This window comes from Pimephales promelas, chromosome 6, assembly GCF_988280905.1.
Source record: "Pimephales promelas chromosome 6, fPimPro1.hap1.1, whole genome shotgun sequence".
In the NCBI taxonomy this organism is placed as follows: Eukaryota; Metazoa; Chordata; class Actinopteri; order Cypriniformes; family Leuciscidae; genus Pimephales; species Pimephales promelas.
The window spans coordinates 22,254,994-22,270,704 of NC_142774.1; the positions used below are offsets into that span (position 1 = coordinate 22,254,994).

General features: G+C 35.4%; 1 long non-coding RNA gene across 1 annotated transcript; it reads left to right on the forward strand.

Annotated features, from left to right (window-relative positions):
- Positions 1–627: 627 nt before the first annotated feature.
- On the forward strand, positions 628–3,990 carry LOC120464164 (uncharacterized). The gene is made up of 5 exons (XR_016169024.1): positions 628–825; positions 1,370–1,436; positions 1,600–1,701; positions 2,009–2,077; positions 3,633–3,990. It is a non-coding gene; the product is annotated as an uncharacterized LOC120464164 (long non-coding RNA).
- The last annotated feature ends 11,721 nt before the right edge of the window (positions 3,991–15,711 follow it).

Sequence of the window (15,711 nt, forward strand, 5' to 3'; positions counted from 1 at the left end):
GTTGAAATATTGTTGAAATAATGTCAGTTGTTGTTTCAACATTGAAACAACGTTGATATAACGTTTAATGCTAAACGGTTGAAAAATGTTAAGAAAACACTTCTAAATCAACGTTGAAATTTGTACAAGATCTGTACGTTGGAACAACGTAATGTTTTCAACCACATACAACAGAAATCTGCCTTATAAAGTTTATGATCATTATTAGCATTTAATGATATTCTGATAATACAGCCTTGGCTATGTTAAAATATAATTATTATCATTATAGACAACTCTCCAATAATTTCAACCTCAAGAGTGCAGCAGAAACTTTTTGCTTTGTGATTTTGTGTGGATTTACAATACTGTGTGCTTACCTAACAGTTTACCATGCTTTATTATATATTTTTTAAATCATACACTGTCATGAAAACACCATTTGACAAATTAATTAAATAAATACAGACTGCAAACTAAATATTCTATACACATTTCGCTATGTTATCACGCTGAAACTACTGTTATTGGTTGTTTCACCGGTTTACTTTGATTATGATTGGTTAATCTTTCTGTCTTCCAGGAAACTGGCCAATGACAAAATGCGCGCCTATTTTAAGTTTGAAAATACGTCCGTTATTGTTTGAGTCGGTATGAGGTGAGCAGCATCTGCTCTGCTGATTATTACCCCGTCGGACACGGATTATTTTAAAAATTCTTGTTAAATTCTTATTTTGAGCGAATTTGAGTTGTGATATGTCAATGAAGGACAAAAGCTGGAATGTGAACAGAGGATGGGGTCGTAATGTTACGTGGTCTGTAAAAATACTGGCGAAATCACTAAAGGTAAGACAACATTTTTTATTCTACAGTATAACGTGAACGTTAAACGTTATGTTCCTGTCCTTAATGTATGTCGTTACCACAGTTTCACTTTAGATATGTTAACAAATATCAATAAATGTTTAAAAGGTATTAACGTTCTGTTCTGTTGAAATCTGTTGAATAGAGTGTAAATTTAGTTTGTGGGTAACGCTATAAACTGATAATCACCCGTTAATGAAGATCATTATCTTCATTTTTTACTGTCTGTAGACAAGATTTTTACAAACTGGTAACGGACATAGGCCTAATGCAGCAGCCTGCAAATGAGTGTTTTTCTACTGCATCAGTGAATCGCGCTAGAGATATTATTAAGTTTATTCATGTATCTTACGTTACCATCTGACACTGCTGTGCGTTGTTGTTGGTGGTTTGTGTTAGCTTAAATGCATGAGAGGTAATTAGTCTCGGAATAAAGTGATAAAATCGTAATTTATTCGTTAGAAGTTCAAAACCTCTAAGAACCCTGATAACTGCCAATGATTATATTTGTTTATATTTGTTTTAGGTTAAGCATTGGAATATGATTTTTTCGGGGGGAGAACACCCAAATAGAGACAAATCCACCAACTACAGTAAGTTTTGTTTCTTGTCAATTTTACACACTCTTTCAAAAACCTACACTGGGATTAATATAAAGTATAAAGTATGATTCTCATCATCCATGAAAGACATTTACTGATAGAAAGTCTGAGTAACTTTTTGTACTTTTGTCTTTCTTCCTCTGACATGCCGCAGTGAAAGGTCATGTCACCTACCTTCATCAGTCCTGTCTTTAATTCACTGGAAAACATTAAGGGAAAGACCCTCAGACATGTCATAACAGGATAAAGGCTGCAGGTAACATTATATTATGGCTTGATTTTGATGTACCAGTTGGCTTTTTTGTGTGCTTCCCTTTCTATGATACACATTTTTCTGATGGGATTGCCATGCTTTAAATATGCGTTTACATTTTAATCATGTAATAACTAACAGTCTCAAAGATGACAGTACTCTGTTCATGTTGTGTGAATGCGTTATAATGGCAAACGTTTGTAGTATTAAATACATTTTAAGATTGTTTATGGAATGAAAAAAAAAATCCTGCTTTTTTAGGGCTTTTTTTAGAGCTTTTCATTGAATCATTTCTTGTTTCCCCTTCCAGACTCACCAAGGATCCATATGATTACTGGCAATTTGGTGGAGGATTTTTCTTTAGCTGCTATCACTTCTGGTATGCATTCATTGACCTTTTATGATTTGATTTTACTCAATTTAATAAAAATGTACACTACCGTTCAAAAGTTTGGGGTCAATATGATTTTTTTTATATATATATAAAATAGAAATACTTTTCTTCAGAAAGGACACATTAAATTGATCAAAAGTGACAGTAAAGACATTTATAGTAATGCAATATATATATATGAAGAGTTCAGATGCAAAAGCCTCTAAATGCCATTTGAAATTTTCTTCTTTAATGATGATTTTTATCAAGCTGGTATATTTAAGTTCAGTAATTTCACTTAAATAACAATTTGCCATTTAAGTGAAATTACTGAACTTAAATATACAAGTTTGATAAAAATCATCATTAAAGAAGAAAATTTCAAATGGCATTTAGAGGCTTTTGCATCTGAACTCTTCATATATATATTTTAATTAATTGCTTTTCTCTTGAACTTTCAACGAATCCTGAAAAATTAATCACGGTTCAAAGGGATAGTTCACTTTGAAATTAATTTTTGATATGTTTTATCTTACCTCAAGGGCATCCAAGATGGTGTCTTTGTTTCCAGAGTATTTTCAATTTTGACATTTTTAGGTCAAACCGTTCTTGTCTGTCAGTCGTGTAATGGAGATTTATGGGGCCCACCTCAAAGAGCATGCACAGAGAAGTCCAGATTAAACATGATTTAATGACTCGTAAATGTAAGTACACATTGATGGCCTAAGACACGAAACGAGCAGTTTGTGTGAGAAAACTAACAGTATTTATTTCGTTTTTACCTCTTGTAACCACAGCCACGTCCAACTGATCTAAAGGCACGGGCGCTTCGGTCTGCGCATGCGCCGGGAGTGATCTCTTGCGTGTGTACGTCATTCATTTTTTACACAGAGATTCAGAAGTTTTATTGTGATTTCCTATATATCTAAATATGTTTAGATCCCAGTGACAGTTAAAACTTCCGAAATCTCTGTGTAAACAATGAATCACTTACGGCGCTTGCGCAGACCGATTATGCCTTCAGATCACTTGGACTTGGCTGTGGTTACAAAAGGTAAAAACGATATAGGCCTAAATACTGTTGGTTTTCTCACACAAACCGTTCTTTCGTGTCTTAGGCCATCAATGTGTACTTACATTTATGAGTCATTAAATCATGTTTAATCTGGACTTCTTTGCATGCTCTTTGAGGTGGTGATCATAGACCTCCATTATATGACTGACAGACAAGAATGGTTTGACCTAAAAATGTCAAAATTGAAAATACTGTGGAAACAAAGACACCTACATCTTGAATGCCCTTGAGGTAAGATAAAACATATCAAAAATTAATTTCAAAGTGACCTTTAATATTAAGCAGCAATCAATTCCACCTTGGGGCTCTGAAGAACTGCTTGTTAATTATGGTTGATATTGTACATTTACATCTGAATACATAACATGCCTTGGATAGTGTTGTATACTTTTTCAACTCGACTGTTATTGAACAGTGTAAGTGAAAATCTTGTAAATAATTTTGTATTCAGTTTTAACTGTTTTTGCTTTTATTTATGAGCTACAGGATCGTACAGAGAGCAGACAAGAAGTGAAGAGGGAGCAAGAGGAAGCGATGGCATCGGAGCAGACCTCAAGCTGGGACTCTACTAGAGCAATGCAAAAGGCTGTCGCATTTTATTGAGATGCTAAGTTTTTCTACTGTTACTGTACACTTAAAATATTAAATGTATTTCATCTAAGTTTTACTGTAATTGAACAAAAACTGTCTTTTAAGTATTCCATTCAGATTTGTACTTTACTTTAACATTACTTTGAAAACACTGCAAGTTAAAGTTTTCAGATGTAGAAAGTATTTTTAGACTTTTTTGTTTTGTTTTCCAAAATAAAACTTGTTTTACAATCTTGAGCATGTGCTAACTCTTTATTAAATGTGTTTGTAATTAAGCCATTGCTGTCAGTCGTTTGACATTAAACAATGTTTTAGTGTAGACTACAGTGTATAGTTAATCACTAAATCAGTTAGCATTGTTATGATCGTGTATTCAAACTACGTTGTAATTTAATGTATAATTGTATTCTCCCATGTTGAAAGGTAAGACTGAAACAATATCACGATAGCAACGTTGATTCAATTTGCAAAACCGAAGCATAATTAAATGTTGGTTTAACTTCGACATACAACTTTTACTCACCAATATTGAAAGGAGAGATCGTGAAACAACGTCGCGACATCAACAGTGAAACAACATTCATGATGTCAACGGTGAAACAACGTTGCAAAATCAACGTTGATTAGATTTGCAAAATCGAAACATAATCCAATGTTGATCCAACCTTGGTCCCTGACGTTGTTTCACCGGTGAATCAACGTTAAAATGCCAGCTGGGTTCTAGACAAACGGGTCGGCGCGTATGGTTGGGTTGCGGAGAGTTTGGGTTGCGGAGCGTTTGTGAGATAGGGGGTTTCTAACACCGACTCCCGTATAATGGAAATCATTATGAACATCAGCTATGGTAATTATTTCCCATCTGCCTTTCTGCTGTTATCTCGGGACGCTTGTCTCGAGAAAAATGGCGTTCGTCAGGTCCAGTTTTGTATCCAGCCTCTCACGGGGATTTCGGATGCCCCAACGCCTGTGATCAGAGGACCAACGCCTGTGATATGTTATGGCGCCGTTTTATACATAAACAATATTTTTATTTTAATATTTATAATATGAATGCCAGAGGAGAACTGGCCCCCGACTGAGCCTGGGTTCTCCCAAGGTTTTTTCTCCATCCAATCTGATGGAGTTTTGGTTCCTTGCCACTGTCGCCTTGGTTTTGGCTTGCTTTTGGCTTGCTCAGTTGGGGTTATATAGTGTTTAGCAATGTTGTTGATCTGTGTTGTACTACTTTCATGTTATCACTGTGAAGCTGCTTTGATACAATCTGTATTGTGAAAAGCGCTATATAAATAAATGTGACTTGGATGAGCAACTGACCTGTCATAACAATGCATTATTTGACAGCACGTGTTTTGAAACAATTAGCATTTAATTTCGTATCACGTCACATGTAGGCCTGTACAAAGGTAATGATGATGTGATGTGGAGTACCATTCATTCACATTAATAATGACAATTTGTAACATTATTATATTATTATGATTTTATTAATGGTGCTGTTATTTAGAAGAAGAATGTCAATATTATTATTTGTATTATTTTTAGTAGTATTTAGTAGTATTTAAAACAAGAACCCTTGTGAAAAAGAAGTGTGCTTAATTGTATTGAAAGTGTACTTTTTGTGTGCTTAAACTCATGAAAGTATACTTTTTGAAAAGTGTACTTGCAGATAATATAATATAATTACAATTAAAGACCACTTAAGTTTAACTTAAAGTAAGTACACTTTCATCACATTATTTATAAACACACTTAAGTGCACTTTTAAAAATGCACTTTGTAATAATATGTAATTAAGTTTAACTTAAAGTAAGTACACTTTCATGACAATATTTATAAACACACTTAAGTGTACTTTTAAAAAATGCACTTTGTAATAATATGTAATTAAGTTTTACTTAACCCTCATGTGGTGTTCGGGTCAATTTGACCCGGAGAAGATTTTCTTTTTCCTGAAAATACTAGTTAATGTTATCGCTTTGGACTGAAACTTAGTGACTTTGTTCCCAAGCGGTATAACTATATCTCATTTGTTTTTTGAACATTTTCGTATTTTTTTTGTGGGAGTTCTGTTACCTTGTTACACTTGTGGTGTTCCCGGTCAAAAATGACCGGTCTATAAAAAATAGCTTATAAATCACTCATTATACCATATTTTCACCCAATCTTGGATTCAATCTTTTTGTCAACTTGTTCTCTTTCAATTAGGACTGGTTTTATATTTCTGTTTGAATCTGATTAATCGTGGGCCTCATTTATCCGAGAGTAGGCATCTAATTTTTTGAGTAAAAAATAAATAATTTATGAATAAATTTGGAAATATGAAATTTTTTTTTGAAAAAAATGGCTATTGTTTATCACTCTAGTCTACTCTAATGATTTACCAGGAATTTTGTTTTGAAACTTTTGTTTTGTAAAAAATATGGAACATAGTCACACTTGTGGTGTTTCCGGTCAAAAATGACCGGCCTATAAAAAATAGCTTATAAATCACTAATTATACCATATTTTCACCCAATCTTGGATTCAATCTTTTTGTCAACTTGTTCTCTTTCAATTAGGACTGGTTTTACATTTCTGTTTGCATCTGATTAATCGTGGGCCTCATTTATTTGAGAGTAGGCATGGTAAAAAATGGTCACAATGGGCGACCATTGAAAGTGAATGGGAGAGACTGAAAATAACAGAACAATTTAGTTTTCAGGAGCATGTTCATTATTTTCATGTACACATATGAGCATGTGTACTTGCAAACATCGAGCCCTTGGACCTGTGCATGTATCGATACATTTATACTGTACACACACATCCCAGACACACACGCGTTAAAACACACAAACTTTCGAGTATTACACACATTCTTTTCCACAGAGAGAAATTTGATTCTACCCTAACCTAATATACATTTATCCATCTGACATTACCACACACACACACAAACTGGCCGTGACTGCAGTGATCCGGCTTCAAAATAATCTTTCTTTCAAGTTCTTGTTTCATCACAGCTTCCAGAAAAAATATTATGACATTTTGTTTTGGAACTGTGAGGTTCTCACCATAGACAGTGGTTCTCACACAGAACTAGACAATATTTACAAATATACATCATGTGATACCACAGGCATATATAAATGCCTCACAGCACCTTGCTTGTCATTCATTTGTGGCAGCACAATGGCAAAGCAGCTCTCTGCACATGATGTTATTCATCAGATTTTTGACTCAGAAAATAGTGGGGAGGATCATTTCTCTCTGTGGAAAAGAATGTGTGTAATACTCAAAAAAGCTTGTGTGTTTTAACGTGTGTGTGTGTCTGGGTAACGTGTGTATAAATGTATCGATACATGCACAGGTCCAAGGGCTCGATGTTTGCAAGCACACATGCTCATATGTGTACATGAAAATAATGAACATGCTCCTGAAAACTAAATTGTTCTGTTATTTTCAGTCTCTCCCATTCACTTTCAATGGTCGCCCATTGTGACAATTTTTGACCATGCCTACTCTCAGATAAATGAGACCCACGATTAATCAGATGCAAACAGAAACAGTTTTTACAAAACAAAAGTTTCAAAACAAAATTCCTGGTAAATCATTAGAGTAGACTAGTGTGATGAACAGTAGCCATTTAAAAAAAAAAAAAATCATATTTCCAAATTTACTCATAAATTATTATTTTTTTTACTCAAAAAATGAGATGCCTACTCTCAGACAAACGAGGCTCACGATTAATCAGATGCAAACAGAAATATAAAACCAGTCCTAATTGAAAGAGAACAAGTTGACAAAAAGATTGAATCCAAGATTGGGTGAAAATATGGTATAATGAGTGATTTATAAGCTATTTTTTATGGGCCGGTCATTTTTGACCGGGAACACCACAAGTGTTATAGGGTTTTGAACACCACATGAGGGTTAAAGTAAGTACACTTTCATGACAATATTTATAAACACACTTAAGTGTACTTTTTAAAAATGCACTTTGTAATAATGTCTAATTAAGTTTTACTTATAGAAAGTACACTTTCGTGATCATATTTATAAACACACTTAAGTGTACTTTTTACAAATGCACGTTGTAATAATATCTAATTAAATTTAACTTAAATTAAGTACACTTTCTTCACAATATTTCTAAATACACCTAAGTGCATGTTTTTAAAAAAAATCATTTTTTAATAATGTCTACTTAAAGGTGCAATACCTAAGATTTTTGCATTAAAATATCCCAAAATCACAAGGCCAGTGTTATATATTTAGTAAAGATGATAACTCACAATATTCCAAATGTTTCAAACAATGTTTAAATCGCGAGAAAATTGAGATTTTAACCAAGGAAACGGCACGTGTCAGCAGGGGTGAGCTGGGAGTCGCGAGTCAATCGCGTCATATCCGCTTACCTCGGTTTCCGCTCTTACTACGTGTAGTCCTGGACAAATGCGGTAGTTGTAGTTGTGCGTTAGCGTCTATCAAACGACAGCTTGTTTCGCGCATTTGTTATGGAATGGAGCACATATATTCTTTTCATTTATTCTCGGAATGTGAACTGTTGGCTGTAAAGGGGGTCGCACACCGGACGAGAAGTGCCGCGTCACGTTTAGGACAACTCCAGTAACGTTATCGAACACCGGACGCGCACTTTCTCATCAGTGTATGGCCAGCAATATTGTTATGTTTAATGACAGAAAATGAAGATAATGTCTGTTCTATGTTATTGTACTGTACAATTAAGTACAATCGTTGCTGAGTCTGCAGTCTGAAAACTTTACCTCAGATCATCCGTTCACAGAATGAATTGAGAATCTCACGTGAAAAATCTAATAATAATCAGTAATTGTCATTCAAGCAGCTGATTTCTGTAAATGACTGCAAAACTAAATGCATAGATATTGCAGCATAGGGCAAAGTCAGGATCCATTAGCAACGGTTTGAGGCAAAAATAATTACAATTTTATATAAAACTATGTAAAGGGCGCTCTGTGGCGCAGCAGGGTTTGTGCCGCCGCCGGTATGTGTACACTTATAGATAATAATGTGTTCGAATAATTATGTGGTACAACGCGGCGCTGCAGCTTCTCGTCCGGTGTGCGACCCCCTTAACGTTAATTTTGTGAAACTGTAGCTGTGGTTGAATACTTACACGACATGAAAAGATGTGTCAAATGTACATTGCAGACATCCCAAGTCTCCCGGATCTCCCGCATATTGATAGCGTTTCCCTGATGCCCGCAAATTAGTTCAAATCTCCCGGGATATAATGTTAGAGCGAGACATACTGTACAGCGCGTGCACTGTACAGAGGGAGAGACTTTGCGTTTGTGCCTCGCGAACGCGAAAGTTAGCCTTCCCTCCCACCCCCACAATCTTGTTATCGAAATATACCTCCCGGAAATGAATTCTCGCAGGTTGGGATAACTGACATTAAATTGATTTTTTATTTTTATAAAGTTACCAAGGAGGGCCAACCACGTCAACTCCTTGCGAGAGACCTGCCCCTTCAAACCCTCTCCACCATAGCTTCGTCCAGTGACTCGTACAGTAACATCTGTGATAACTAATTTACTTTTAAACCTGACTTTTCTTGCACGGTTATTTCAGTTTAATGAAATACAAGCATGTCATTAAACGCAACGTTTATAGAAATCGAACTTTACCTCATCCATGACAACTAATTTTCGATTCCCGTCTGACTGATTTATCCACGGTGGAGTTGAAAACAACAGTTCCCATCATTCCGCGTTCCTCCACGGCGTCATCAAGCAAAGCCGTTGTTGTTGTTTTGAATGTAGCGCCCTCTAGCGGCATCTAGATCTTAGGTATTGCACCTTTAAGTTTTAGTTAAAGAAAGTACACTTTCATGTTAATATTTCTAATCACACTTAAGTGCATGTTTTAAAAAATTCCCTTTTTAATTGTGTCTACTTAAGTTTTACATTTTAAATAATTATGATTTTATAGTGTTGTTAAGTTATTAAAGTTATTAAATGAAATGTATTTTGATGAATTGACTAATATACTAAATAAAATAATAATTTTAATGGAAAACATGGAAAGTAATTCATTTTAATTTCAACTCAAGTGTGTTGTCCAAAAACAATTAGTTCATTTATTTTAAATGTGTTTAATCTAGAATATATCGACTGTGTGCATTAATGCACTTGGAATGTTTTTTTCCAATAAATTTGCAATACAGTATAATCCAGGACAACTTATTGTTGACATTTTTGTCAGTTTTCTACATAATATATGAGAATAAAATGTAATTTATGAGAGGAGTCTTAGCATAACAGTAATGTGTGGTACTTTACATATGTGAGAAAGTCAATTAAACACATTTAATTGCAATCTACACTGAACAAAAATATTGACTTTTAGTTGGTTGAAAGAGTAGCGTTTTGTGAACTTACAGAGTATAACAACACAAAGAGTTAGAACAACTTCAACTTAAACAGAAAAGTTGAAATAAAAATATACTCTATATGAACACGGTGTTTAATGCGCATGCGCCAGACGTCATGATGACGCACTACTTCCATAGAGTTTGAAAAATGCGCTGTTGTGTTTCTGTAATCGCGATGCATGAGGAAATGAAAACAAGAAGAGAACAAAAGGAGCTTGTTTGGCTGTTTGCAGATGAGATGTTATACTGCAAATAATTAGTCAAGTAAGTATATCTTGATGCTTTCCTTATTGATTTTTTTTCACCGCAGTTGATATTGCGATGAGTGCTTTTTAATCGCAGATAGTAACGTTGCTATACGCAATATAGATTCGGGAGCTAAATTTATCATGTTTCCAATAATTTATGTGTGACGCTGATGAGGTAATTCATCACATCACACATTCATCAACAGTTAGCAGTCAAAAGTTTACATACACCTTGCAGAATAAACTGCTTCATCAGGGTAGTACTAAACAAAAAGACATATACATTTTTGTGTTCCCTCTTATTGCTAAAATTACTAACATTTTGCAGATACTGCAAGGTGTATGTAAAACTTTAAAGGGAAAATATCTATCACTTTCATTCATTTGAGCCAAATTTAATAATGGACTGGATCTGTTTTATAAACAATTTTTTTTTCTTTTTTTTTCTCAAGGTATTTTTTTCCTGACTTTCCTGCCTCTTTGGAACAAATCCATTCACATTTACTTTGGAGAGCACCGGGACATTGACATAAACAGGACTTTCCAACTACTTCAAAACATTTGGTGACAAATGATTTTGGTTTTCTTTTTTTTTTGCCTTTGGATTTCTTCATTTTTATTTTATTTTTATTTTTTAGACAAAATTATATTCACTGTAATGCTGAAGTAAGCATTTTGTCCTCTTTAATGTTGGTGCTACGAAAAGGTTTAAGAGCTAAAATTAACCAGGTTTGTTAACACTTTAATTAGGTTTCATTTGTTAATAATAGTTTATGTATTAGCAAAACATGATCTAAAAAATGAGCATTTTTACAGTATTTATTAATCTAAGATTAGTTCATTCAAATTTAGTTTGTTAAAGTTAGAACAATTTATAGTTATTGTTCATACAAGTTCACAGTGCATTATAATTTTAGTACACAACTTTTGAATATAATAATGCATTATTAAATGTTGAAATTAACATTAACTAAGGCTAACAAATGCTTCAAGTATTATTCATTCTTAGTTCATGTTAACTGAAGGAGTTAACTAATAATAACTTTTTCATTACCCGTTTGAATTTTAGTGTTCACATTTTGCAACATCACATTTTGTTTGTATTAATTCATGGGTTGTGTATTTGATGTAATTTGGGTTTGCTTCTAAAATTATGTTTGTACTGGTAATCCCTAGGTTATGGAGACCAAATTACCCCAACAGTATAGTAATACCAGTAATTTACATGGAAACAATCTTATAAATCATACAGAATTATGTTTTCTGAAAATGTCTAAAATTCTGTCATCATATACTCACCCTCAACTTACATTTAAGTGATCTTATGAATCACTGACAACTCTTAAATAACTGGTTTGTAAATAATGCTATACTTCATTAAGAAATTATTAATTGATCATTAACAAAGTATGAAACTACAATTATTAAACACATTATAGATATGCTTATAAATCAAGAAAAAAACATTTATTGCTGTATTTAGAAACTTATTATTAATGTCTATTAATTCTGTAAATGATTAACTGTTAACTCATGCTTATAATGAATAATAGTGTGCAGTTAAGTGTTACCTTTCTTTCTTCTGCTGAACACAACGAAGATATTTTGAAAAATGTCAGTAACCAAACAGTTAACTGGTCCCATTGACTTCCATAGTAGGAAACAAAATACCATGGAAGTCAATGGGACCAGTTAACTATTTGGTTACTGACATTTTTCAAAATATCTTCATTGTGTTCAGCAGAAGAAAAATTCATACAGGTTTGAAACAACTTGAAGGTGTGTATAATGACAGAATTTTCATTTTAAGTGTTGTAACCGTTTGTTTCTTGGGTTTTTTCTTGTGCATCAACAGAAAGGTTTTTATGTATTTATTTTAGAGATTGTTTTGTCAGTAAATATAGAGGGTTTTAAATTGAATTTGTGTTGATTGTAACTATATAGGTTATTAAGACTTTTTTTGTCCAAATTTGAAATAAATTGCAACTATATTTTTTTTAATTAAAAAATGTATTTAATGTAATAAACAAGTACACTATTATATAATTAAAGTAGATTTTTGTTGACATTATTTGCTTGTCAGTATATTTGGAAGTACACTTTTGCCATATTTCAAAAATAACTCTTAATATCAACTAATAGCATTTAATTTGAGCTTAATCTGTGATACATTTGAAATCAATTACATATAATATGCATTAAGTTTGTCGAAAACATTACACTTAATTCACACTTAAGTGTATTGTTGACTGACATTAAAGTATATTTTAGTTCACATTAATTGCATCATTATATTGTGTAGTGCACTTTAACTGTATTTTAAATACACTGGAAGCAATTGTGAGAGTGTATGTAAAGTTGTATTAAAGTACCAATTAAGTTGTTCCAAAAAATCACTCTTAATGGCAACTTATTACACTTTATTTCAGCTTAATATGTGATATATTTGAAATAAATTACACTTAATGTGCATTTAGTGCCCCGAAAAAATTGTATTTAATTCACACTTAAGTGTATTGTTGACTGACTTCAAAGTATATTTTTAATCACATTAATTGTGTCATCATATTGTTTAGTGCACTTTAACTATAATTTAAATACACTAGAAGCAATTATGAAAGTATATATAAAGTTGTATTAAAGTACCAATTAAGTTGTTCCAAAAAAATCACACTTGATTGCAACTTATTACACTTTATTTCAACTTAATATGTGATATATTTGAAATAAATTACACTTAATGTGCATTTGTCACAGGTCGAGGGGAGGAACGCTCGGGTGACCAACCACCCCCCCTCTAACTGAGTCACCACCGTGAGGAGCCGACACCACAGGCACACAACAGAGGACCCGGAGACAGAGATAAATTTCAAAGGAGTAACAATCTTTATTAAGCCAAAGGTTTCTCACAGTTCAAGAGACTCTCGTCGATGTACGATGATGGAGCAGGGGGGTTGAAGCTTACTTCTCCCCAGCGGTGCTGCAGACTTCCAGACCCAAGAGTAAGTATTTCAGGTAAGGATTCTTCACGGTACAAAGTACTCTCGTTGGTGCACAGTAATGAAGCAGTGGATTAGAAGCTTACTCTTCCCCAGCGGTGCTGCAGACTTCCAGACTCAGACAGTAAGTATGGCGGGTAAGGATTCTTCACAGTACAGAGTACTCTCGTTGGTGCACGATAATAAAACAGTGGATTAAAAGCTTACTTTTCCCCCAGCGGTGCTGCAGACTTCCAGACTCAGACAGTAAGTATGGCGGGTAAGGATTCTTCACAGTACAGAGTACTCTCGTTGGTGCACGATAATAAAGCAGTAGATTAAAAGCTTACTTTTCCCCCAGCGGTGCTGCAGACTTCCAGACTCAGACAGTAAGTATGGCGGGTAAGGATTCTTCACAGTACAGAGTACTCTCGTTGGTGCACGATAATAAAGCAGTAGATTAAAAGCTTACTTTTCCCCCAGCGGTGCTGCAGACTTCCAGACTCAGACAGTAAGTATGGCAGGTAAGGATTCTTCACAGTACAGAGTACTCTCGTTGGTGCACGATAATAAAGCAGTGGATTAAAAGCTTACTTTTCCCACAGCGGTGCTGCAGACTTCCAGACTCAGACGGTAAGTATGGCAGGTAAGGATTCCTCACAGTACAGGGTACTCTCGTGGGTGCACGGTAATGAAGCAGTGGATTAAACGATTACTTTATCAGCGTTGCTGTATACTTCTGGGCTCAAACAGTAAGTAGAACAGGTGAGGATATTCACAGTACACAGTACTCTCTCTTCAGTTCACAATAGGGAGACAGTGAGTCATAAGGTTACTTTACCAGTGGTGCTGTATGCTTCTGGGCTCAAACAGCAAGTAGAACAGGTGTGGATCTTCACAGTACAAAGTACTCTCTCCTCAGTTCACAGTAGGGCGACAGTGGGTTAAACGATTACTTTATCAGCGTTGCTGTATACTTCTGGGCTCAAACAGTAAGTAGAACAGGTGAGGATAGTCACAGTACACAGTACTCTCTCTTCAGTTCACAATAGGGGGACAGTGAGTCATAAAGTTACTTTACCAGTGGTGCTGTATGCTTCTGGGCTCAAACAGCAAGTAGAACAGGTGGAGATCTTCACAGTACAAAGTATTCTCTCCTCAGTTCACAGTAGGGCGACAGTGGGTTAAACGATTACTTTATCAGCGTTGCTGTATACTTCTGGGCTCAAACAGTAAGTAGAACAGGTGAGGATAGTCACAGTACACAGTACTCTCTCTTCAGTTCACAATAGGGAGACAGTGAGTCATAAGGTTACTTTACCAGTGGTGCTGTATGCTTCTAGGCTCAAACAGCAAGTAGAACAGGTGGGGATCTTCACAGTACAAATTACTCTCTCTTCAGTTCACTGTATCACTCTGGGCTTCTGACGAGGGCAGATCTAATAACCTTCCACGAACATGTAAGCATGGATGGGGGCCACTTCTCAACAAAGACACAGCACACTTGTTTTCCCTTCAATTCCACAGCAATAAATCAATGTGTATCAATAAGGCAAAAGCACTGCAATTCACTCACACGATAGGGTTGGACAGAGGCCCCACTCCGTCCGTTGCGCTCGTTTACAGGGTTTTCACTTTTAATTCCTTCTCATCACACTCTGAAACACATAGCTCCTCCAACAGTCAGATCCACATTCACTGTATCCTCTTCAAGTGGTTCAAATGTTCATAAGATGAAAACAATTCACTTATCTTTCCTCTCTCCTTCCACAGCACAGATCCAGCCCTAGCTCGGTCCAGCAGTCTTCCCACAAACGATCAATATGACCCAGCAAACTCGAATGGGCGATCTCCACACTCCAACGATTTTTCCAAGGAAGCCTGTATCCAGCACTGCCTAGAGTCAACCCACTTTAATGTCTGCTCTTGTCAACCCTTTGGAATCTTGATACACTGTACACCCACCAACCGCGCTGCAAACACTCTCTAAATGCTCCTTTTATATTGTGGCTTATGAAACAGGAAGCCTGTGTGAGCGCCGCTCCTCTCTCTCTCACACCTGCCATGCATTAGCGCTAATCAGTACGGGCATGTTTCCATCACACCCGGAACCGTAGTGGAGTGTTGCACCCAATACGTTCCCCTAGGAAACTCAGGACTCTCAAGAAGGTTCCGTTTACTGAGCGATTTTGTCACCCGTGACATCCCCCCTTGCCAATCGGTTCCAGTCCCTGGAACGGGCGTCCCTCAATTCCATTCGCCGTACCTCTCAGGTGGTTGTCCTCGGGTGTTCCGTTGAGATCGTCGGGGTGGCGAGGGCAGAGCCGCTCTGGCTTCAACCTCAGGGTCCC